At 37.5% G+C, this 8,387-nt stretch overlaps 1 pseudogene across 1 annotated transcript; it reads right to left on the reverse strand.

The window, feature by feature from the left end:
• Positions 1-6,773: 6,773 nt before the first annotated feature.
• LOC308509850 (protein BEX3-like) lies at positions 6,774-7,107 on the reverse strand (annotated as a pseudogene). The gene has a single exon. The product of its transcript is annotated as a protein BEX3-like (transcript).
• Between the last annotated feature and the right edge of the window lie 1,280 nt (positions 7,108-8,387).

An 8,387-nucleotide genomic window follows, 5' to 3' on the forward strand; every position in this document is an offset into this window, starting at 1 on the left:
TCATAATTAACCCTAGCCTTTTTTTTCCAGTTTATCAATGGCAGTCAACAATAGTGATTTGATTCTGTTATCTTACAATTAATATCCTTACTTTCACAAAAGCCTGAGGTATTACAATCGTTAGTACCTTCCCTTCCACTAGTGTCCTATCTCAGTTCCCTACATATTAAAAAAAAATGTTTTAGCAATTACATTGCTCCAGCATACCAAGGAATATCAGGACTTCACCTACCAGCAGTCATGTGGTTCTCATTGTCAGCCAGCTGGCTGATGAGCCATCTCTAAAATCCCATTTTAGCATCTGCTTTCTGGGACCAGTTTGGCACCAATTGATTAAGATCCCTGAGAAACAGATTCTGAGCTGAGATTTACATGCAGGAAGTGATTAGTGAGTGCTTTTGGGATCAAAACATTTGAAAGAGTGAAGGGATTAGGCATTGGGAAGTGTTGAACTGCAATGAGGTAGCACCAAAGGCCTCAGGAAATCCCACGGAGAGCTCTGGGGCTAGATGGCCTCTTAGAGTTGTTCTTTCTTGAAGCAAGGGGGCCAGGTCCATATATCCCTGAATAGAACAGTCACGGGATGTAGATTGGAAGGCAGCTTTTTTTCAACAAAAGGCAACCCTTAAAGAGAACCTCAGCGGAGAATATTCTGCTGCCAAACTCATAAGAATGGTGTCTCTATAGCCTTTGACATAAAGAGGACATCTGGGTAATCCACCACACAATCCATTATAGTATTTTTGCAAGTATATTTGTGGAATAAATTTCTACAAATGGAAATGCTGATGATTGGGAAAAATGTGTATATAATTTTGCTAGATATTGCCAGATTCTTCTCCATAGATGTTGTATTATTTGGCATTTCTACCAGCAATGTCTGAGAATGCCTATTTTCCCAAGTGCACAGTACCCAGTTAGCCTTAGTTCTTTCTGGGATTCCGTCCCACTGTGGAAGCCCCAACATGTCTAGGGGTCATGGCAGCCAAACAATGGCTAGAGTTGTGCTGTTTTTGTGCAATTAGAGCAAAACAGCTGTTTTCAGAGGAGTAGGCAAATAAAATTGTGGGAAGAATTGTCACGTCCAGCACAACGTGGGTTGTGGGGAAGGAGAAGGGCAGTGCAGGGTTAAGAAAAGACAGTAGTCAGTAATAGAGTGCAAGCACGGGCCAAGGGGAACAGTCTCAGGAACTGAACCCTGAATTGAGCCAATGTATAGTTTTTATTGGTAAACTTCTAAGATCTGTTACTCTAAAGAGGTAATGATTGTTAACCTCAAGATCTGTGTGTTACGTAGCCTGCTGGCTGTCTCTCTGAAAGTTCCCATTGTGTTCCAGCCTGAACTTTGCCTTTACACACACGCACATCTCCAAGGAATCCATTGAAGGGGAGGGACTGATATAATTCCATCGGGTCTCAGTTTGCTGAGACTTCCCCTCAAAGGAGCTTTTCCGATATCTCTCCATCGGGCCTCAGTTTGCTGAGGCACTCCCTTGTGAAATCCTGGGAAGAGTGCGGCGGGGGGGGGGGGGGGGGGGGCGGGAACAAACCGTTTGGCAGATGTAAGGCAACAAAGAATGACTTAAAATTGTTCATCTTTGGACTTAGCTGGTTTGTTATTTGGTCAAATTATCCAACTTAGAGTATTTATTAGTGGATATTGCTGCATCGACTCTTTTTCTATTTTAACAGCATCATTTTGATCATAATTCAACTTTTGAAGACCATGGTGTTAAGCCCAGTTTTATAGATGAACACTATGAACGCTAAAAAAAGGTGATAGAACTTGATGACCTTCTAGGTAGAATAATTTTTGGTTTGATTCTTAAAGTGGTGTTTAGAATTAAAATGTTAAGGTGATTATAGCCTTAGAAATTTGTCTATAAATAAGTAAATAAATGGAGAATATGTAGGTTAACAGCTACCACTTCCTTTCTCCCCAGTAATGCAGCAACTAGGATTCTAATTTAAATAATTGATCTAAACCTAATGTATTTCTGATATCTCATCAGTTTTTCCCCAGGTTAATTAGAAAAATAATGCATACATTTTCCAAATTTTAAGTTGATAAAAATCCCACAAAAATTAAAAATACTATGTGTATTAAGTAAACAACTAAAAGCTAATATTAGGTACCCAAGTGGGTAAATAAAATAATTAGGGCTTGGTATGTTTTTTGAGAGCTTTTTCATTTTTCATATAAATTAGATGATCTGAGATCTCTGTTGGAAATGGATACAAGCTTTCCGCTATTAAACACAGATTAAACCCTTGTCTACAATTTTTTCCAAATAAGCCATTCATTAATCTGACACACTCTACTTTCTTTACATATTACAGGGTAACATTTTAGTTTTTAATTTTACATTCTATTTCTACTTTGCTAGGAAGGATTGATTCTATTGTCTTTAGCAAAATCTCATTGTTGGTTTTTAATGAAAACTCAGTAAGGATAAGTAATAGCTAACTGCATTATAACAGATAGACCATTCACTTCAGCCTTATATTTCAGTTACTACAAGGTTTTAAAAATTTTTTATTAGTTTCAGGTGTACAAAACAATGTAATAGACATTTATCACACAGTGATAAATAGACCTCACACAGTGATAAACCCCCTCCCCTCCCCCATCTACTACCCCTCTGACATCACATACAGCTATTACATTTCCACTGTCTTTATTCATAATGCTGTACTCCGCTTCTTGTAAATATATATATATATATATATATATATATATATATATATATACACACACACACACAATATGTATATATTTTACATAATATATAATATATTCACATAATATATTTACATAATAAATATATGTAAGTATATTTACATTTATATGTAAAATTGTAGTTGACATTCATTATTGTTCAGCTTCAGCTTCAGGTGTACAGTGCAGTGATCAGGCATCTACATCATCCCTGAGGTGGTTTCCCTAATAGGACAAGTGTCCATCGGATACCCTACAAAATCTTTACAACATTATTGATTACATTCCCCAAATTGACTTTTGTATCCCAGTGGCAATCTGTGGTTACCGATTGTGCTTTCTAATCCCTTCACCTTCTCCCTTATCCCAACCCCCCTCCCATCTAGCAACCCTCAGTTTTTCCTCTATGTCTCTGAAACTGTTTCTGATTAGTTCATTCATTTATTCTTTTCTTTAGATTCCACATATAAGTGAGATCATATGGTATTTGTCTTTCTCTGTCTGACTTACTTCACTCAGCATAATGTTCTCTAGGTCCATCCATATTGTTGTAAATGGTAAGATTACATGATGACCCAAAAATCTATGGGATACAGCAAAAGCAGTCCTAAGAGGGAAATTCATAGCAATGCAGGCCTACCTAAAGAAACAAGAAAAATCACTAATGGATAGTTTATCTTCACACTTAAGGGATCTGGAAAAAGAACAGCAAAATAAGCCCAAAGGGAGAACAAGGAAGGAGATAATAAAGATTAGAGCAGAAATAAATGAAATAGAGACCAGAAAAACAATACGAAAGATCAATGAATCCAAGAGTTGGTTTTTAGAAAAGATAAACAAAATCGACAAAACTTTAGCCAGACTCATCAAAAAAAGAGAGAAGACCCAAATTAATAAAATTATAAATGAAAGAGGAGAAGACACCACAGAAATACAAAAAATTTAAAGAAATTACTATGAACAACTATATGCCAGTTACTACAAGTTTTGATTGATTATCGCACTCACTAAAAACTTAGTATTTTCTTATATCGGGAAATTATACACATCTGTCATAGATTTAGCATTAAAGTTGTTAATATTCTAGATTTTTTCTTTCCAGAGAGCAACCTAGGCTGATCATAGGGATAAAAGGAAAAATCAAGGCTCTTTACTGCTCTGCCTGTCAATACCCTCCTTGGAGGCACCAAGTCTCGTTGGTAAGAGGCAGTCATTGCCTAAAAGACATTGCCTGGAATTTGGAGGTATTAAAGGGAGCTATTTGGGAGGTATTTTGAAAACACTTCAAGCTTCACTTTGCTTACACCAGGTACTGAAAAAAAATTTTTTTAGTATTCATGGAGGGGAAAAAAGGGGAACAAAAGAACTATGACCAAAGGCAGCTGTGTTTTTTTTTTGTTGTTGTTTTTATAGGTCAACTTTTATTTCATTGTTTTCACCCTTTGATATTTTTTCAGTTTTCAGTTGACATACAATATTGTATTAGTTTCAGGTATACAACATAGTGGTTAGGTATTTATACAATATATGAAGTGAACACCCGATAAATCTTCTAGTTCCTATCTGACACCATACACAGTTATCAAAATATCATTGGCTATATTCCCTATGCTATTCTTTACATGCCCACGACTATTCTGTAGCTACCAATTTGTACTTCTTAATCCTGTCCCCTTTTTTACCCATCCCCTCAACACCCCTTTAGGCTGTGGACCATCAAAATGTTCTCTGTATCTATGAGTTTTTTTCTGGTTTATTTGTTTATTTTGTTCTTTAGAGTCTACACACAAGTGAAATAATACGGCATTTGTCTTTCTCTGTCTGACTTACTCCACTCAGCAAAATACCCTCTACATCCATCCATGTTGTTGTAGATGGCAAGATTCCATTCTTTTTTATGGCAGAATAATATTCCATTGTATATATATACCACCTCTTCTTTATCCATTCATCCATTCAAGGACACCCAGGTTTCCTCCATAGCTTGGCTTTTGTAGATGGTACTGCAATGAACAAATGAATGCATATGTCCCTTTGAAGTAGTGTTTTGGGTTTCTTTGGATAAAAACCAGAAGTGGGATTACTGGGTCCTTCTTTGTCTCCTGTAATAGTCTTTGCTTAAAAAAAAAAAGTCTATTTTGTCTGGTATAAGTATTGCTGCTCCAGATTTTTTAATTCTATTTTTATGAAATATCTTTTTTGATCCCTTTACTTTCAGTTTGTATGTGTCTTTCAATCTGAAGTGAGTATCTTGTAGGCATGATATGTAAAGGTTTTGTCTTCTTATTCATTCAGCCTCATTATCTTTTGATTGGAGCATTTAATCCATTTACATCTAAAGTAATTGTTGATAGATATGTACTTATTGCCATTTTATTGTTCGTATTTTTTCTTTTTTCTATAGTCCCTCTAAGATTCCTTTTAATACTGGTTTGGTGGTGATGGACTCCTTCAGCTTTTTCTTGTCTGGGAAACTCTTTATCTGTCCTTTGATTCTAAATGAAAGTTTTGCTGGGTAGAGCAATCTTGGTTGTAGATCCTTGCTTTTCATAACTGAATATTTTGTGCCACTCCCTTCTGGCCTGCAAAGTTTCTATTTAGAAATCAGCTGACAGTCTTATGGGAGCTCCTTTGTAGGTAACTAACTGTTTTTCTATTGCTGCTTTTAAGATTCTCTCTTTGTCTTTTACTTTTGGCAGTTTAATTATGATGTGTGTTGGTGTGAGGCTCAATAAAGAAATAATGAAGTCTGCCAGTCTGGGAGAAAGCTGCCCCATCAGCTGTTGCCCTGAAGCTGGACAATTCAGTTCCTCCCCATATGTCCCTGGTACCTTTTGAGCTGCTGTGAGTGAGTCTATGAAGTAAGTCTGTGTGCAGGCCCTTTAAGAGGAATGCATGGGACTCCAGCTGCCCTCTGTCTCACTCATCCACAATCTCTGCTGTTTTTCTCAGCGAGAAGTTGGGGAGACTTCTTTTCCCAGGGAACCAAGGGCTGGGGAGCCTGGTGTAAGGTGGGACCCCTCACTCCTCTGGGGGGAACTCCACAACTGAGATATCTTGATTTTTAATGGTCACATGTGGGTGTGACACCAGCATGTTCTGTGGCTTTGCCCCTCCTACCAGTGTCAAGGTGGCTTCTTCTGTATGTCCTTAGTTATAGGACTTCTGTTCAGCTAGTTAGTCTCCAGGCAATTCTCAATCATGTTGCTCTGTAACTTAGTTGCAATTTTGATGAAGTCATGAGAGGAGGCAAGTATAGCATTTATCTACTCTGCTATCTTGACTAAAAATAGAGACAGCTGTTTTCTTGATAATAAACAAGTCTGTTGTCTTCACACCAGCTTCCATTATTCCTGTGTTGGATGTCCTTCAATTGTATACTTCACTAAGCCACCCAGTGTATGATAATTTTTTAATGGAAACCTGAATGGACTAAAAAAAGATGTGTTACAATATGCAGTATAGTTATTGTATGCAGTCATGAAATAACAAAATGTTAATGTCCTCAGTTCCTTTGCCTTCGCTCACCTGTTCTACCTCTTCTCCTGGGCTTCTCAGTATTAACATTGATTTCAATAGAAACTGATTTAGGGTGGAGGAATTATGAGAACCATAACAGAGTTGAAAAGTTTGAGGATCATTGATAGGGTAAAATTAAAACCCATTTTAAATGGTCTGTCCTAAAGTTCCATTAAACTCAATAATTAATGATTGTTATTTAATTTGTAAAATAGAAATGTTTTAATTTCCTTGTTATGAACAGCTATTTCTCTCTCTCTCTCTCTCTCTCTCTCTCTCTCTCTCTTTTGCTTTTTAATTGCTTTATTAACTTTACATTTTTCCAATCAAATGGGTGAAAGTACTGTTGACAGAAATTTAAAACTGGGTGCCAAGGCAATCTCCAGTTAGAAGCTGGTAAGACAGAACCCACCTGACACATGGAAATTACATAAGGTTCACAGCAAACAGATCAGTAAAGGCATATGAGGAAATTCAAGGAAAAAGAAAACAACAGTGGGATTCACAATATTAACCTCATGGAAAATGGCAGGAGTCAAAGCGTAAGGGAAAATTCATCATGATGGTCTTGGTGAGAATTCCTCCATATGGATACGCAGACAATTCCTCAACTGCAGCTCCTTAAGTTTTCTCCTGATTTCTCTCATCTCCTCCATGAATATTTCCATATCATCTCCACCTCCACCCATCCCATCATTAACCTGCCTATTAGGTATGGCCCATCAGAAATTAGGGGCAAGTCGGCGAGCCTGTCCTCGTCTCTTACTTCCTGCCAGCTGGTGGCCTTCGCCCCCTCCAAAAGGGCAGTTTTCCTCTCCATTCTACACGTGCTGCTCCATGTCTTAGATTTCCTGGTGGATATTTGCCATGATATTTTTTTCCTGGTTGTTTTTCTGGGCCTATCCTTGCTGTTTCTACCTCCTCCCAATCCTTGTCTGGAGGACGCAGCCCCAACATTTGGACCCGTAGACCTGCTCTCCTTTCCCCGGGCCAATGCAAGCCCACCATGCACAAGGTAGTGGGGAGCTGGTCTATTTTTCTCTTTCTCAATGGTACTACTGTGAACTTCTTCTCATTGGTATTAAGACATCATAAAATAATGTGTGCAATCATCCAAATAGGTAAGACATTTAGCAAAAGAGTATGAGTGGGTTTTAACCGTGACTTTTGTCTCAATGTTTGTGTGACCTGTGCAATCACAGAGGGCCCTGTACTTAAAAGGGCTTGTTCTTGGTTTAATGCTCTGTTGTGAAATATTAAAGAATTTTTGAGCAAGGGCTCCACATTTTCATTTTGCTCTGGATTTGGTAAATTATGAAGCTGGTTCTTGCTCTGCCATATTCATATTTGTTCAAGATGACCAACTGAATATGAGCACTACCAAAAATAGGGGCTGAGTGTTAGTATTATTTTGCCTAGTAATAATTGCTTTATTCATATCAGTTTCTTGATAAAAGGTGCTAAACCCCAGCTCTCCCAGTAGTAAACAAATATGTCCCTCTCAAAGACTGAAAAGTAGTATCACCTGTGTCATTATTTCTATCCAAATGCAACAGATAAGGAAACAAATGAGACCCAGTACACAAAAGCTTCTAGATAATGTTGAAAACACTGAGAGGCTAACATCAGTCTTGAATTGCTATTCTACTTCATCAAGCAACTAAACCCTGAAGACTGACTCAAAGCTACAGATATACATGAAAAATGTTTTTCTCTGAGAACAAAATAAGAAATAGGAGATGTCCTTTGTAGCTCAGCAACAGGTAAATATCACCTAAACAATAACAAAGAGTCAGAGACTATTTTCCCTGAATAACCTAAACTTGTTTCTGGAAATAGAAATATCTTGGGTTTGAGGAGAAACTTTTCCTACAGGGTTGAAACTATGAAATTAGAACTAATTTCTGGTTAAAAATTATTTCCCGAAGGAATAAATATCTAATACCTGACATAAAGGTGACTCAGAATGTCACTATTGCCATTTTTGGCATCCAATGTACAAATCTGAGAAAAGGCTACCTGTGCCAATGAACAGTCTTTTCCCAACATGGTGAAGAAAAAGTCCATTCAGTTATGGACTGAATGTAGTGCAGGCTCTGTCACTTTCTTTACTCTGATCAGTCCTAGTGGGACATGCATACTGTACAAT

Source organism: Rhinolophus hipposideros (assembly GCF_964194185.1).
Source record: "Rhinolophus hipposideros genome assembly, chromosome: 17".
NCBI lineage: Eukaryota > Metazoa > Chordata > Mammalia > Chiroptera > Rhinolophidae > Rhinolophus > Rhinolophus hipposideros.